This window comes from Microcebus murinus, chromosome 2 (assembly GCF_040939455.1).
Source record: "Microcebus murinus isolate Inina chromosome 2, M.murinus_Inina_mat1.0, whole genome shotgun sequence".
Lineage (NCBI taxonomy): Eukaryota > Metazoa > Chordata > Mammalia > Primates > Cheirogaleidae > Microcebus > Microcebus murinus.
In genome coordinates this window covers 112,988,191-113,005,134 of record NC_134105.1, presented here as the reverse complement: position 1 = coordinate 113,005,134, position 16,944 = coordinate 112,988,191, and positions in this window count along the sequence as shown.

The following is a 16,944-nucleotide window of genomic DNA, read 5'->3' as shown; positions in this document are numbered from 1 at the left end:
CCTTTCCTAGCTCTCTGCCCTTCATGCCGTCCCGGAGGGTCCTTGCTGGGTGGAGCGTACACTCACGCCTAGCAAGTCTTTCCAGCCCCAGCTCTCGGCATTTCTCACAGCCTCTGGCGAAACCTCACCCCTTGGGAATCTCCAGACCCGTGCTTTGCTGGTCATGCTCACCTATTTGATGCTTTTCTCATCTTGCGTTTCTAAAAAAAGAAATCCTTTCTGGTTTGCTTTGGATTCCACTGTTCTTGTTGCAATTGGCTTGGTATCTGGTCAGAGCCGTGCGGATGATCTGACCTTGTCCCAGTTAGGCAGTTTTCTCTTCTAGGGCCCCTGGTGAGAGGAGCCCAGCTTTCTCAGCAGGCTGGACTCTTTGCACAACATCACCCAAGCGGGGAATTCCTTTCTTTCTCTCTGCCTTGGCCTGGCTACCCAGACTCTGGGAGTCAGGTTGCATGGATTCCAATCCTGCTTGTTGATGTGAGCTTGCACAAATCTTTTTAATTTGGACAATTTTTCCATTGTCACCATTTACTCATCTGTAAAATGAGGATTATAAGGTGGTTATGAGGCTTAAAGAAAAGGATGCTTGAAACCAGAGAGTGCCTGGTGTACAGAAAATGGCTACTGCAACTATCGTTATTGGGTGATTGTTTTTATTGTTTCTCCCCTTCTCCAATTCAAATTCTATTGGTCTTGCAAGGCTCAACTAGAATGCAGCCTCATCCACGAAGCTTTTCCTGTCCAGTCAAGCCAGCAGGAAACTCTGTCCTAAATTCTCATGGTCACTGATGTTTGAGAGCCATGTTTGATTATTTCCTTTTTTTTTTTTTTTTTTTGAGACAGAGTCTCACTTTGTCGCCCAGGCTAGAGTGAGTGCCGTGGCGTTAGCCTGGCTCACAGCAACCTCAATCTCCGGGGCTCAGCGATCCTACTGCTTCAGCCTCCCGAGTAGCTGGGACTACAGGCATGCGCCACCATGCCCGGCTAATTTTTTGTATATATATTTTTAGTTGGTCAATTTATTTATTTCTATTTTTGGTAGAGACGGGGTCTTGCTCAGGCTGGTTTCGAACTCCTGACCTTGAGCAATCCGCCCGCCTCGGCCTCCCAAAGTGCTAGGATTACAGGCGTGAGCCACCACGCCCGGCCTTGATTATTTCCTTTAATAATTAATATTGTGTTACTATTGTACTAGGTGCTAACTGGTTTTGTTCTTGGTCCCTGATGTAGAGGAAAGTCCTTGAATACTAAAAATAAAGGCTACTTTTTCCTTTTAATCTCTCCACTACCCGTTATGTTATTAGCATTGGCCCTTCTTTTTGGGTGTCACAATTAAGGACATAGAAATCAATACACTCAACATAAACTCATCTGGGTTAAACTGAGATAAATTGGCAGCATCTACACTGCAAATGACATTCTGTTGTCTGACATTCAGCTGACTTTATCCAGTTGGTGCTCTTACTAGGTGGGGAAGAAGTCCTTGTTTAGGGAGTAATGCATTTTAGGCTTTGAATGAGTCACTGGTAGAAGATGGGCATAAGACACACACATCTCCTCAAGCCTCATTCTACTAAGCATCCAAGGCTCAGTAGAATCTCCTGAGAAGCTAAAAAAGAATACTGGTACACAGGGCACATCTGGGCCAGTTAAATCCAAATCTCTGTGGGTGATTTGAATTTACTAAAGAATAGTCTACCTGATATAGTATTATTAAAAAGCTTACAAGATGGTTTAATTATATAGCTGAGGTTGAGAACCTTCCACTCTTCGAAATTCAGTTTCTCCAGCCCCTCCACCTGATAAATGGGGCTTTAGTTTGAATTATCTGCATCCAGCCTGTTTTTCTAGGTGTGTGGGCTGCAACTGGCTTGCAGAAATTAGCTTTCAAGAGAGCATGGAAGTCTTAAGGGTCCAAACCATACCATGAAAGAGTTTATTACGCCAGAATGCCTCGCAGCCTTGCTCACTCAGTATACCTAGGAGTAGAAGTTTCCTTGCTCTAGGTTACTGGTGCCACAGCAGAGAACTGACAGAGCTCCCCAAGGATCTAAAGTATTTATAACTCTTACAGTATTTCTGCAAGGTGAGCTTTGCTGCCAGAGGCCTGAATTGGGGCCGCTAAGTCACTAGGCACAGGAGTTTAGTACAGCTGCCGCAGGCTGCTCGGGAAAACAGTTCTTAGTGTGGAGCTAGAGGGATTCATTTGTCCTTCCCAGAGATCAGAAAGGAAGAAGGCGAGAGAGGAGATTTACTCAGGCTACTCCTTCTCCTGGTTTGTGATATTTTGCAGATGAGTCAGTTAAGACCTATTATTAATAAAAGATAAATTTATTGAGGTCTATTTGGCATACCGTAAAACTTCATCTGTTTTAAGTATGCAATTCAATGAGTGTTAGTAAATTTACAGAGTTGCACAACCATTACCACAATTTAGTTTTAGAATATTTCCATCACCCCTGAAAGATCCCTTGTACCTATTTGTAGTAAGTTCCTACTCCCAGTTCTAGATCCAGGCAACCAAGAATCTGCATTCTCTTTCTCTAGTTTTGCATTTTTTTGGACATTTCATATAAATGGAGTCATACAATATATAGTCTTTTGTGTCTGGCTTCTTTAATATTTCTGAGGTTCATCCATGTTGTAGCATATATCAGTATATTGTCTCCCTTTTTATTTCTGAATTGTTCACTATGTGGATATGCCTCTTTATATTTACTCATTTATCAATTAATAGGCATTTGGATTGTTGCTACTTTTTGGCTATTATGAATAATGCTGCCATAAACATTGTATACAAGTTTTTGTGTAGACATGTTATCATTTCTCTTGGGTAACTAGCTAGAGGTAAACTCTCTGGGTCGTATGGTAAATTTATGCTGAACTTTTTAAGAAACTGCAAAATTGTTTTCCAAAGTAGCTATACCATTTTATATTCCCACCAATAATACATGAAGGTTTCCAGTTTCTCCACATGCTCATTAGCTCTTGTTATTGTCTGTCTTTTTGATTCTGGTGGGTGTGAATTCGTATCTCATTTTTTTTTTTTTTTTTTTTTGAGACAGAGTCTCACTTTGTTGCCCAGGCTAGAGTGAGTGCCGTGGCGTCAGCCTGGCTCACAGCAACCTCAATCTCCGGGGCTCAGCGATCCTACTGCCTCAGCCTCCCGAGTAGCTGGGACTACAGGCATGCGCCACCATGCCCGGCTAATTTTTTGTATATATATTTTTAGTTGGTCAATTAATTTCTTTCTATTTTTGGTAGAGACAGGGTCTCGCTCAGGCTGGTTTTGAACTCCTGACCTTGAGCAATCCGCCCGCCTCGGCCTCCCAAAGTGCTAGGATTACAGGCGTGAGCCACAGCGCCCGGCCCGTATCTCATTTTTTAAAAAGAAAAATAATGATCATATTTATTAAAAGAATGGGTGGATTTTCAAGAATGATGTCTAAAGGATTGTCAGAGCAACAGATTTCTTTTTCTTTTTAAAAATTTTTAAAATTTCAGCATATTATGGGGGTACAAATGTTTAGGTTACCTATATTGCCTTTGCCTCACCTGAGTCAGAGCTTCAAGTGTGTCCATCCCCCAGATGGTGTGCACTATACCCATTAGATGTGTATGCACCCATACTCCCTCCTCCCATCTGCCTAACACCTGATGAATGTTAGTACTATATGTGCACTTAAGTGTTGATCTGTCAATACCAATTTGATGGCGAATACATGTGGTGCTTGTTTTTCCATTCTTGGGCTACTTCACTTAGTAGAATGGGCTCCAGCTCTATCCAGGATAATATAAGAGGTGCTAGATCCCCATTGTTTTTTGTAGCTGAGTAGAACTCCATGGTACACATATACCACATTTTATTAATCCACTCATGTATTGATGGGCACTTGGGTTGTTTCCACATCTTTGCAATTATGAATTGTGCAGCTATAAACATTCTAGTGCAGATGTCTCTTTTATAGAACATCTTTTTTTCCTCTGGGTAGATGCCCAGTAATGGGATTGCTGGATCAAATGGTGGTTCTACTTTTAGCTCTTTGAGGTATCTCCATATTACTTTCCACAGAGGTTGTACTAGTTTGCAGTCCAATTAGCAGCCTATGATGTTCCTATCTCTCTGCATCCACACCAACATTTATTGTTTTGAGACTTTTTTATAAAGGCCATTCTCACTGGGGATAAGTGATATCTCATTGTGGGTTTGATTTGCATTTCCCTGATGATTAGAGATGTTGAGTATTTTTTCATATGTTTGTTGGCCATTATTCTGTCTTCTTTTGAAAAGTTTCTGTTCATGTCCTTTGCCCACTTTTTGATAGGGTTGTTTGATATTTTGCTTACTGATTTTCCTAAGTTCTGTATAGATTCTAGTTATTAGCCCTTTATTGGATGTGTAGCATGTGAATATTTTTTCTCCCATTCTGTAGGTTGTCTCTTTGCTCTCATGATAGTTCCCTTGGCTGTGCGTAAGCTTTTTAATTTGATCAGGTCCCACTTATTTATTTTTGTTGTTGCTATGATCACCTTTGGGGGTCTCAGCAACAACAAAAATAAATAAATGGGACCTGATCAAATTAAAAGCTTTTGCATAGCTAAGGAAATTATCATGGTTTTAATTTGTATTTCCCTAATGACGAATAATGTTGAGCATATTTTCATGTGCTTATTGGTCATTCATATATCTTCTTTGGCTAAATGTTTCTTGAAATCTTTTGCCCATTTTCAAATTGGTTTGTTTTTCTTATTATTTAGTTGTAAGAGTTCTTTACATATTCTAGATAATACCTTATTATTAATAGATATATGATTTGTAAATATTTTCTCTGTGACTCGATTTTTCACTTTCTTAGTGGTACCTTTGAAACTCAAAAGTGTTTATTTTGAGAAAGTCCACTTATCAATTTTTTTCCTTTTTGAATCATGCTTTTAGTGTTATAGCTAAGAAATATTTGCCTACATAAGATCAAAAAGATTTTTTTCCTAGATTTTAGATTTTCTTCTAAAACTTTTATTGTTTTAGCTCTTACATTTAGGTATATGATTAACTTTGAGTTAATTTTTCTGTATGATGTGAGCAGGGATCTACACTCATCTTTTTGCGTGTGGATATGCAATTGTTCCAATACTACTTTTTGAAAAGATTATACTTTCCCCTTTTAATTTTCTTGGTGCCTTTGTTGAAAATCAGTCGACCATAAATCTAAGGAGTTATTTCTGGACTCTCAATTTTGTTCCAACAATTAATATATTTATCTTTATGGTCAACACACTGTCTTGATCACAGTAGATTTTTGTTAAGTTTGACAATGAGGAAATTTAAGTCCTCCAACTTTTTTTCCCCAAATTATTTTGGTTGCTTTGGGTCCTTTGCATTTCCATGTAAATATTAGAATCAGGCTTTTTAATTTCTGCAAAAAAGGCTGCTGGAATCTTTTTTGTGTTGTTGAACCTGTAGATCAAAGTGGGGGAACTATTGCCACCTCAACAATATTGAGCTTTCCAATCCATGAATAGGAAATATTTCTCTGTTAATTTAGGTCTTATTTAATTTCAGCAATGATTTGTGGGTTTTGGTGTACAAGTCTTACACTCCATATCTTCTCGAGGGTTTGTGTGGTCCTGCCAGGGGGGCGTTTCTTTTTCTCAGAGGTCTCACTAAAAGCACTGGAGAGAGAGAGAGAGCAGGAGGCAGCATGCCAAGTGGGAAAGGACCAGCTCTGAGCTGGAGCAAGCAGCTCTCAGCTTGCTGATCTCTGAAATGAGTGTAATACAATTCATTTTCCTTCAAGGTTGTGAGGATTACAGATAATGTGTAGAAGGGACTTAGAAAAATATTGGTGTACAGTGGATGGTCACTGTTTGGTGCCTGAGCTTGTTGGTGCCTGCTATGATGATTGTAAGCTCTGTGCATGCCAATAAAGGGGCTGGGGCCGCAGAGGGAGTTGAGTTGCTGCTCTCAGGACCCTCATCCTGCCACGGAGTCTCTCTACAGCTCAAAGTGGAGGCTAGTGGTGCACAGTAGAGAAGTGAAGACTCCATCTCCTCTGATCTCTAAACAATCATTGCGTTAGCTATTATCATCCACATTTTACATCTAGAAAACTGATGTTCAGAGAAATAGAGTCAAGTTCCTGGGGCCACAGAGCTGGTGAGAGGCAGAGAAGGATTTGAACCCAGACTTGTCTAACTTCAAAGTTTATGCTTTTCTACTACTCCTCGCCACACCACTGACCCCACAAGGTCTCATAAAGGAACCTGCAGGGCAGCAATACATTCTAAGCAAGGCACATAACTAATTCTTCCATGGGCAATGGACACTGATAAGTGATTAGTACATATTGCTTATCTTTTTTCTTTTCTTCAAGTTCTCTCATGAGGTTGCAATATCTTGCTTGTCTTTGCTTCTTATCATGTTAAAGGTTTAATTTAGCCTCGAGATTCAGGAAGGCAGTTATGACTGCCATTACTAAGGATTAGGTGAGCAAACCAAGCTGAATTCATGAGGGGTGGTGATCATAGTGAGCTATAACAAAAAGTCACCTGGGATGGCGACTGAGATCAAATGCAGCCTTTGTTTCCAATTTTTAGTGTGATCTGACTCGAGCATGAAATTTCAAGCTACAAGGCTTTCATTTTCTCAGCTGTGATAGTTTGTGAGAGGAAGGTGGAGCTGTGGCAATGTGAGATTTCAGATCCAGAGCTGCAAATATCCTCCTGCTAGTTGCTCTGGGCTTGCTCAACAGCAGCACAACGACCAACGTGTTATCACACTCTAGAACTGGGCCTAAATTCATGGTTCATCAGCCTTTTCTTGCTTCCATGTGGGAGCCCTAGGTTTGAATTCTTAGGAAATTCTTTAATATGGCAATACAGAGAATACACGGGCTTTGGAATCAGATGAATTTTTGTTCCCTTTCCATTATGTGCTTGCTTTGTGATCCTGGGAAATGTATTTAACTTATCTGAGCCCCAGTTTGCTCATGTAAATGGTGCAAATAATTGTCATGAGGGTTAAAATGAGAAAATGTCTATAAATCACTTATTAGTATCAGGTATTTAAGATGATCTAGACAAATAGTACCTTTTCTCCTTTCTACTGGAGTTTGAAATAATTAGATCTAGTTTTAAAGAAATCTCACTGTGGACAAGCGTATTGGTCAGCCTTTGCTATGGTAACAAACAGCCCCCAAAGCTCAGCTGTTCAAAATTACATATATTTATTTTTTGCTCTTATCTCATGAGGGCTAAATTTGACTGTGGCTTTGCTGGGGTTTGCTGGGTTGGGCTCTGTTCTTTGTATCTTTTCATTCCAGGACCCTGGTTGAAGGAGTATGTTGTTCTCATGGTGGAGGGCAGAAACCTAAGAGAGCTGAAGCCAATCCATGTAAGCGTATTTAAAATTTCTGCTTGGCCATGGCATATGTCACATTTGCTTATGTCCATTGTCATATGGCCAAGTACAAGTCAGTTGGTGGGAAAGTACGCTTTGCCTAAAGGGAGACATGGTGGGAGTTTTTAAATAAATAATGCAATTTACCCTAACAAGTAAGAATTATAATAGCAGCAATTCTTGGTAATCCAAGGATTAATCAGTGTACACATGGAATATTTGAGCCTTCTCGTTTCTATCTTTCCCTTTGGCTGTGGCAATTGGTCTGCTTTTTCAGTTTTTCTTATTTAAAGCAGAGCTGATGAAAGATAATTTGTCAATGTCTGAGAAAAGATTTTCTGTTTTTCCTTCAACCTCTTATTCTCAGCCACTTGTGATTCATCCTTCCCTCGTTTAAACACTGGCATGCTCAAGACTTTCACGGGTCCCTTTCTCTTCTTCTCCTACACTCTTTTCTATGGGGATCTCATACAGAACCATGGCTTTAGTTAACTACTCTCTGAAGATTCTTATTTCAACATTCTCAACTCAGATGCCTCAGAGCCCCAGACCCACACGGCCAGCTGTCTACCTGACGCCTCTACCATTGTTTCTGCATAAGTCTCAGTACAGTGAAACCCAACTGTGATCGCTCTGAGTGTACCCACAAGGATTAGACCATTCAGCCAGTTGTACATGTCAAACACCTAGAATTCATCCTTGGTACCTTCTTCTCCCTCACTCTCCTCTCCAATCCACTTACAGGCTCTCTTGCCTTTACCTCCTCTGGATCTCTCTGGCCACTTCTCCCCATCCCTACTGCCACCACCAAGCCATGACTCTCTTTCTCCTGGACTCTCTCAATATCCTTCAACTGTCTCCCTACATATTTTCTTTTTCCTTTCTAATGTGTTCTTTGCACTACAGCTATAGCCAGAGTAATTTTTTTTTTTTTTTTGAAAAACCTCAAACTTGGTGGTCATACCTGCTTTTGGCTTTAAACTCTTTAACGGCTTTCAGTAGCTTTTAGGATAAAGACCAAATTCCTTTTCATGGCCCACAGGGCCATGCTGATTTGGCCTTTTTCTGTCTCTCCCATTTTATCTTGCATGACTCTTATTGCCTATATTGTAGCTACAGTGTCTCTCCTTTCACATCCTTGAATGTTTCATGCTCCCACCTACCTTAGGGATTTTGCACATGCTCCTCTCTGTTTGGAATGTTCTTACCCTAACCTCCATTCATGAAATCTCAGCTCAGATGTCTTCTTCTTGTTGATGCACTCCTCAGCCTATCCAGGCTGAGAGAGTTGTTTTCTCTTCTGTGGTCAAAAAAGAGTTTATGTATATATTTATGTGTGCAGCATGCATTTTATACTGTTATTATTTGCTTATGTGACTCTGCCTGTATTGTGAGATCTTAGGGTAGGGCTCCATCTCCTTCTCTAAATAATTTTGAAAAATTCTTTTAGGCCAGGCATGATGGCTCATGCCTATAATCCCAGCACTTTGGGAGGCCAAGGCAGGGGGATCACTTGAGGCCAGGAGTTCAAGAATAGTCTGAGCACCATAGCAAGACTACATCTCTATGAAAAAAAAAAAAATAGCCAGGCATGGTGGCATGCATCTGGAGTCCCAGCTACTCAAGAGGCTGAGGCAGAAGGATTGCTTGAGCCCATGGATGCAAGGGGACAGTGAGCTATGATTGCACTACTGCACTCCAACCCGAGTGACAGAGTGAGAACCTGCCCATTAAAAAAATTTTTTTGCTTGTGTAGTAGGCTGCAAAAAAAAAAAATTCTTTTGATCTTAAATAAAATTGTGCCAAAGCCCAGTCAGGGCTTAGAGAATCCAAAATTCTCTGCTTAAAGAGCTCTTTTAGGCTAAACACCATAATCACAAGCATACAAATTTAGAGGGAGAAGGGATACCAGAACTCTTGTTCACAACCTTTATTTTTACTAATAAAGAAGTTCAATGCTAGAGAGATGAAACGATTTGCTTGAGGTTTTGCAGCTGGCAGGTGTCAAATAAGAACAAAACACGAGTCTTCTGAGTCCCACCTGGAGGGTGGGTTCTCATGTGTGGGGTACTAATGTGGTTCATTCTCTGCCCAAAGCCACCATTATTTTGAGGACTTACTTTGTGCCAGGGATTACATTAAGTCTTTTATATACAGAATCTCTAAATTTGAGAACTATAAGCTGAGTTTTACCCCCGTTTTAACTTGAGGGAAAATGAGAATAACAGATGATAATGTGTTCAAGGCTCGTGCGGCTGGTGAGGAAATGTCTCACTATGTCAATAATATTTATCATTATAGTGAATTCCTTTTTACATGTCATTTGTTGGGTGGGGCGAGGGGTTAAGACTAGATCAGCCTAAGGAAGATTTTCACTGGAAACTGATAATCCCTGAGAGACTTTCTTAGCAGGAGACTTGCAAGGTTTCAGTGCTTCAGTGTAAAGTGGTTGCCATCCGGGTTTCTGCGATTCAAGGAGTGTCCTTCCGGAGTGTCTCCCGCGTGTATTGCATTGTGCCCAGTTTGGTGGTAAAGAAGAACATACGAACAGCTTTTGAGGGAGGTCAGATCAAAGGAACGGGCCAGTTCTAATCTATTTTGCCTATTGGAAATAAGCCAGGAGTCACTTAAATGACCCCAGGGCATGCCATGCAAGCAGACCCTAAGTTGTATACCTGGGTGTATTGTTCTTAAGTGTTCATCTCTTGCCTAAATAATTGGCCTGCTTAAGAAATAAACTAGTGCACACCATGTCATCATCTGACTCTCGTCAAACGCTTGGCATTGCTGGAGATGTCCCCGCATTCTCAGAGGTTCCTCTGTGCTCTTCGGTTGTATCAGAACTACTGTTGCCAGAGCTTATTGCCAGTGTGCCATCTCTGCCATCTGGCTCCTCGCAAAGAACGGATAATCCTTTTAAAGTCTTAATAGTAATAGATGATTTGTTTGGCCTTATTTTCTAACATTAGCTTTTAGACAGACTGTGTCAAATCCACAGGTTTTGAATTTGAATCCTAGAGATGGAGAGCAGTTAGTTGGAATCAGGAAAGAGCGGAGAAAAGGATCATGCAAAACCGAATTAGGAAAAATCAACTTTGTTCATTTCCCTAACATGCAAGTCTTCTCTGTACTGGGAGGGAGAGTAGGTTGGTAGAGAAAATCTGAAACTTGGCATCAGGAAGACCTGGGTTGCTGAACATTTCAGTTCTGCCAGGTAATTGCCCGTGAAATAGGGCAGCCGTTAATCTTTTAAGCCTCAGTTTTCTTATCCATACAATGGGGACAGTATTATCTTTCAAAGTTGTGGAACAGCTTTGTGAGTTGGAAATGACTCTAAAAATACAAGATGGTGTTCTAGGTGGAGCCCAGTCCTGTCTTCTTCAAGTGGTCTCTGTGTTTGAGGAAACGTGAGGAGGTGGGTGGGTGTACACGGAAGGGCTGCCGGGAGCTATCCTCAGCCCTGTCGCGACCAGGAATCTCAGAGACAGCTGCTGTGCAGGTGAGCGGAGGGTGCTTCCTGCAGCCAGGGCTTTGCCTGCTCATTCAGGCAAAAAGAGAAACCCCAACAGACAGGTTCAGGGAGGGGGACCGGACACTGTTTCCCTGTCCTCCCCTTTGCATTATCTCAAATACAGACGGTTACATCACTCACACTCCCCAATTAATGCACATTGTCACCATTGTTCCACACCAGGCTCTTCTCTCACTTTATTCAATCCCCTTTACTCCTAAGTCCCTCTCACCATTTCCTACATACGCACTCCTATAAATGTCTTTAAAAGTGTGTCTAAAATAGTGCCTCTTCTGTGGTAGTCTCTGCTCTAACTAAGTCTTGGGAGACATCAGTGAACAAAACAGGCAAACATTCCAGTCCTGGGGAGCTTGCATTCTACCGGTGAAGGTGGGGGTGGGAGGACAGCACTTACCACCTTTCAGACAGGATATAATGTATTTATTACATTTGACTATCATCTAAGTTGAAAACTGAGCCAGGTAAGGGGGATGGTGTGTGTGTGTGTGTGTGTGTGTGTGTAGGGGTTGTGATCCTGGGCAGAGGGGACAGCCTGAGCAAGGTCTGTGGCAGCGCCAGTGCCCTGCAGTTCACCGCAGCAGGGTGGCCAGTCGGGACGGTGAAGGAGATGCCATCAGAGAGGCAAAGGGAGGGGCAGGGGCAGGGGTGGGGGCAGAGCACGTAGGGCCTTGTAGTGAAGACTTTGGCTTTTGTTGGGAAGGAAGTAGGGAGCCATTTCAGGGCTTTGAGTATAATAAGGGGTTCTCATTGTATTTCTGCCTTTGCCTACTCAGCACTGTGTTCATCCACATTGCTGTATATACATCTAGGCAGTTGTTTCTAACTGTTCTAAAGCAATCCATAAATGTTCCCTGGCCACTCGTCCAGCTCCCTGACACCACAAATAATACTGCAGGGGATGTCCTCCTCTGTGTTCCATTGTGCACTTGTGTGACCATGTCTGTAGGAACACCCAGGAACTGGTGGGCTTGCCGGGTGGCAAGGTAGACAGACACTAGATGTTACTCTCTAGGCTGGCTGTGCCCATTCCTTTAGCAGCCCACGAGAGTTCCTGCAGCCCAACATCCCTGACTAAACATGACATTATCTGGATTTCAAATTTTTGCCAATTTAATAGGCATACAGTTACATCTATTGTTTTCATTTGCATTTCTCTGGTATTACTAATGAGTGTGAGAGCCCTCTTCGTATGCTTGCTTGTCGCGCCCGCCTCGCCAGCAAGGAAGACGCGGCAACTGGAGTTCTTCTGACCGTGCTTTAATGGGGTTCCCTTTAAACTTGCATGATGCGGAAGACCCAGCCCGGCAGCGCGCAGGCCACTATATACCCCAGAAGTACAACCCCTAAGCTGCGATAGGCCGCTCAACTGTCAAGCCCCCAAAGCATTAGCCCATATCAGGACCCTTTGTTTGCATTCTCGCGCCACAGGGCAACCGACAATTATGCGTGCGCTGAACTTGTTAGCTGCTCTAGGCAAAGCCGGAAACAGGCGCCAACTTGTAATGGCGTTGACACCGCGCCCCACATCTCCCCCTGTTTTATTAATTTAATGAGAGCTGAGCAACCGTTCAGCACCGTCCTTCGACCGTGCGATCAAGGTTGCAGAGCCTCACTTTCACCAGCAACCACCTATCCTCGTGCAATGAGCACAACTCGGAGGTGTGCAAAGGCTGGCTGTGGGATAGGAGACATGCCTTATTTGGTGCAATGGGAGAGACCCCTCAGAGTACAAAGGCCATGTCTGCTAAAATACCTGGGGGTAGGAGCGGGTGCAACCCAAAACTAGGCTAACCTTTTAGCATGGTCAACCACACCTGTGCAGACTGTCTCAGTTCAAGCGCAGCAAATGTCTGTGCCAATACCACATGGTCCGTGGCTGCAAGACCGAAACAAAGTCATAGAGCTAGGAGCTTCAACAGAAACAGGAATGTATCTAGGCAAGCAGGTAACAATGGCAGAGGGGTGAGGCACGGCATTTTAACACAATGTATAATTGCACGTATTAGAGGAACAATTTACATGTGTACCAGAGGGTTTTTCCGTGGATACCACCCAGATAAACGGGGGCCAAACCCAGACAGGTGTAGGGGCAAAGGTCGAGTTTCGCCCTCCCGCAATCATCCTCACAAAACCTTCAAAAGAGTCGCTAAGATTCCATGCGAAACTAGCATTCCCTGCCATACCCCCAGCCACCAATGGACAGGGGGGCCAAGTCTGTGCAGCTTCTGTTAACCCCACACAAAACACAAAGTCTCCTTCAAGGAGAAGGATCTATTTCCCTTCAGTTTACTACTCTGTGTGTCCAACGGCATGTACGTAGTGCCCAAGGAAACATTAGTAGAAGAGAAGCGAGGGAAAATTGGTGAGTTATGTGTCACAGGCATCGGCAGGGGAAGCACTGACAGGATCCTCCAGCGTGGCTCCGCTGCCATCCTCGCGATCATCCATGCTGTCGTCAGGAGGAGTAGCCACTGGGTCCCCATGCTGCTCTGGAGGCTGCTGCACCGTTCTGGTCAGCCGCGTGGGCACCCAGATGGGATTGTCCTGGTCCTGTGGAAAAATACAAATAGCTCCCCTGGATCTCATTAACACTGGATCCGGGCCTTTCCAAAGGTTAGACAACACATCTTTCCACTTCACTAATTCTTTCTGTGGCGGAGCAGGCATGACATGCCTGTCTGCTGCCGAACGTCCTTTGACATCTAAATTTAAAAAATTTAAAGTAAAGAGAGCAAAGGAGAGGCGTCCTTTGGGTGATAGCCCTAGCTGTAGGGCATCTCCCCCTTTTTGTTTTTGTAAGTACATTTTGAGCGTGCCGTGAGCACGCTCCACGATGCCTTGCGCTTGAGGGTTGTAGGGAAGACCAGTACGGTGCTCCACACCCAAGCGAGTGCAAAACTGCTGAAAAGATTTTGAGGTATAAGCCGGGCCATTATCTGTCTTAATAACCCGGGGCTTGCCCCAGGCTGCCCAAGCTTCTAGGCAGTGAATGATAACGTAACTTGCCTTTTCTCCAGCCAGAGGCGTGGCATGAAGGACGCCTGAGCACGTGTCAACAGACACGTGAACATACTGAAGCTTTCTAAAGGATGGGACATGAGTTACATCCATTTGCCACATATGTAGAGGACGCAAACCCCTAGGATTCACGCCCGTATGAACAACAGTGCGATAAGGAGCACAACTTGGACATTGCAGTACAATCTCACGAGCATCTGCACGTGTGATGCTGAACTTAAGTCGTAAGGTTTTAGCTGGCACATGATAAAGTTTATGAAAGTCTATGGCGGCGGCGTGGCCATCAGACACCCAGAGGGCGCGAGTGGCGCGATCTGCCATAGCATTTCCCGCAGCCATAGGTCCAGGTAACAAGGAATGAGCTCTGATATGCTGAATGGAAAATGGGTTTTTCCTATTTTGAATAGTATTCCTAATTTCTGTAAATACAGAAAAGACTGTACTCTTGGCAAGAATGTGAAAGGAGTTCTCTAACTGTTTAACTGCGTTGACCACATAAAAGGAGTCTGAGATGATGTTGATAGGTTCAGTGATGGTACTGAGAACCAGACCGACTACGGCACACTCTACTAGCTGAGGAGAAGAATAGTTAAACTGTTTTGTATACACCTTGTCCTGAATGACATAGCTCCCAATACCTGTCTTAGAGCCATCGGTATACACATCCAAGGCATCAACCAAAGGTAACAATGAAGTTACTCTTGGGAAAATAAGCTCGTTTCTCATTGCAAACTGCAACAAGGCATGTCTGGGATAATGGTTGTCAATGCTCCCTGGGAAGGTGCATCTCAATATGGCCCATGCATCAAGATTGGCACATAAGGTGTTCACCTGATTGGCAGTATATGGACAAATCAGGCTATCAGGGTGACGTCCAAAATGGGATACAGCCAAACTAATAACCTTTAAAGCTATCTCGGCCACACAGGTAGGATAATGGCCAATCACCTTTCCTGGAGAGGCTTGAGGATGCACCCATAAAAGGGGACTATCCTGCCAAAGCACTGCCGTAGCCATGCCCTGAGGCAAAACCTGCCATTGATATCTTGCATCAGGCTGCTCATGGTTTATGGAAGGAAGCGTGAATGCAAATCTGCTTTTATCTTGTGGATGCAAGGGAATAGAGAAAAAACAGTCTTTAATGTCCAAGATAATTAGACTCCAATGTTTAGGCAAAGCTGAGAGAAGGGGCAGTCCTCTTTGAACAGGCCCCATAAGCTGCATCTGGGCATTAATTGCTCTAAAGTCATGCAACAGTCTCCATTTACCAGACCTTTTCTTAATCACAAAAATAGGAGTATTCCAAGGAGAATGAGAGGGTTCAAGATGCCCAAGAGTAAGCTGCTCTTGCACTAGATTATGGGCCGCGAGTAACTTTTCAGAGGGTAAGGGCCACTGGGGTACCCACACTGGCTCCTCTGTTTTCCAGGGTATGGGCAGAGGATCCCCAGCGGCGAGCAGCCCCCAAGAAAAACCCAGCCCTTCCCAAGGCGGGGCATGCGGAGGTGGGCGGTACCGCTCACAACCTGCCGCTTCCTGAAAAACCGGTTCCTCTTTCTTTTCTAGTTCCTCCCCCGCCTCCTCCCCTGAACTTGAGGAAGTAAGAGAAGAGGAAGAAGAGGAATCATCCTCAGAAATATTTAATTTCTTAAATTCTGACAGAAAAAGGCTATCTCCTCTGTCTTCTGTCCTGTCCTTTCCTTTGTTATTTTTATTCCTGGTACCTTTACATTTCTTTCTCTCCCTTTTTTTCTTTCTCTCCCTTTGCAGGTCGGGCTGCGCTTTCCCTCCCTGCGTTTTCCTTTTTTGAGCTCTATATTTCTTTTTTCCACCTTTCACCGCGGTCCTTCCCTTACTGCTTCTCTCTGAGCTTGCGTCTTGCAAGTCACTCAGTGCACTTTGGCTAGCTGCTACGCGCGGGCCTGAAGTCTCATCATACAGGCATTTCATGATAATAGGCCACAAAAAGCGCCGCAGCAGAATATTACCCATTTTTTGGAAGCAGGGGAGTTTTGGCCGTCCCACACGTCAGTTCTGAACTCACCTCTGTCGCGGTCGTCTCCGCTGGTGCTTCAAAGTTGCACGAGGTCCCGGGTTTCGGCACCACTTGTCGCGCCCGCCTCGCCAGCAAGGAAGACGCGGCAACCGGAGTTCTTCTGACCGTGCTTTAATGGGGTTCCCTTTAAACTTGCATGATGCGGAAGAGCCAGCCCGGCAGCGCGCAGGCCACTATATACCCCAGAAGTACAACCCCTAAGCTGCGATAGGCCGCTCAACTGTCAAGCCCCCAAAGCATTAGCCCATATCAGGACCCTTTGTTTGCATTCTCGCGCCACAGGGCAACCGACAATTATGCGTGCGCTGAACTTGTTAGCTGCTCTAGGCAAAGCCGGAAACAGGCGCCAACTTGTAATGGCGTTGACACCGCGCCCCACACTTGCTAGGTGTTTTTTTGTTTGTTTTTCTTCTATAAATTGCCTGTTCATACTCTTAGCCAATTTTTCTCTTTGAGTTCTGCATTTTTCTTTCTTTCTTTTTTTTTATAATATATAAATTTTTCTTTTTATATTTTTAATTCTTTTTCATTATTATTTGCTGATTCCCTTACATGTTCCTATGGATGCATTTTTCTTTTTGATTGGATTTAGAGGTGGCTTTTGAGGCAATCTAGTCCAACCAGCCATCTTACAGGTGGGGAAGTTGAGACCCAAGCAACGAAGTCACACATAATGGAAAAGCTGCCACTTGAAATCAGCACTTTCCCGCCATATCCTATGAAGTGGGAAGCCTTGTACGGAGGCAGGAATGACAGAAGAGGTGGGCAGGAGCTGTAGTGCATTGCTGGTAATTCACTCTCTGCAGTTCTTTGCAGACAGAGGGGCCACTTGACCTGACCTGTAGGCCAAGGCCAGCTCTGGACCCCAGAGGCCCTTGCAGTCTATGAGGTTCTATCCAGGTCTAATGACCATTTCCTTCTCCTACTCACTGTTACTACCTT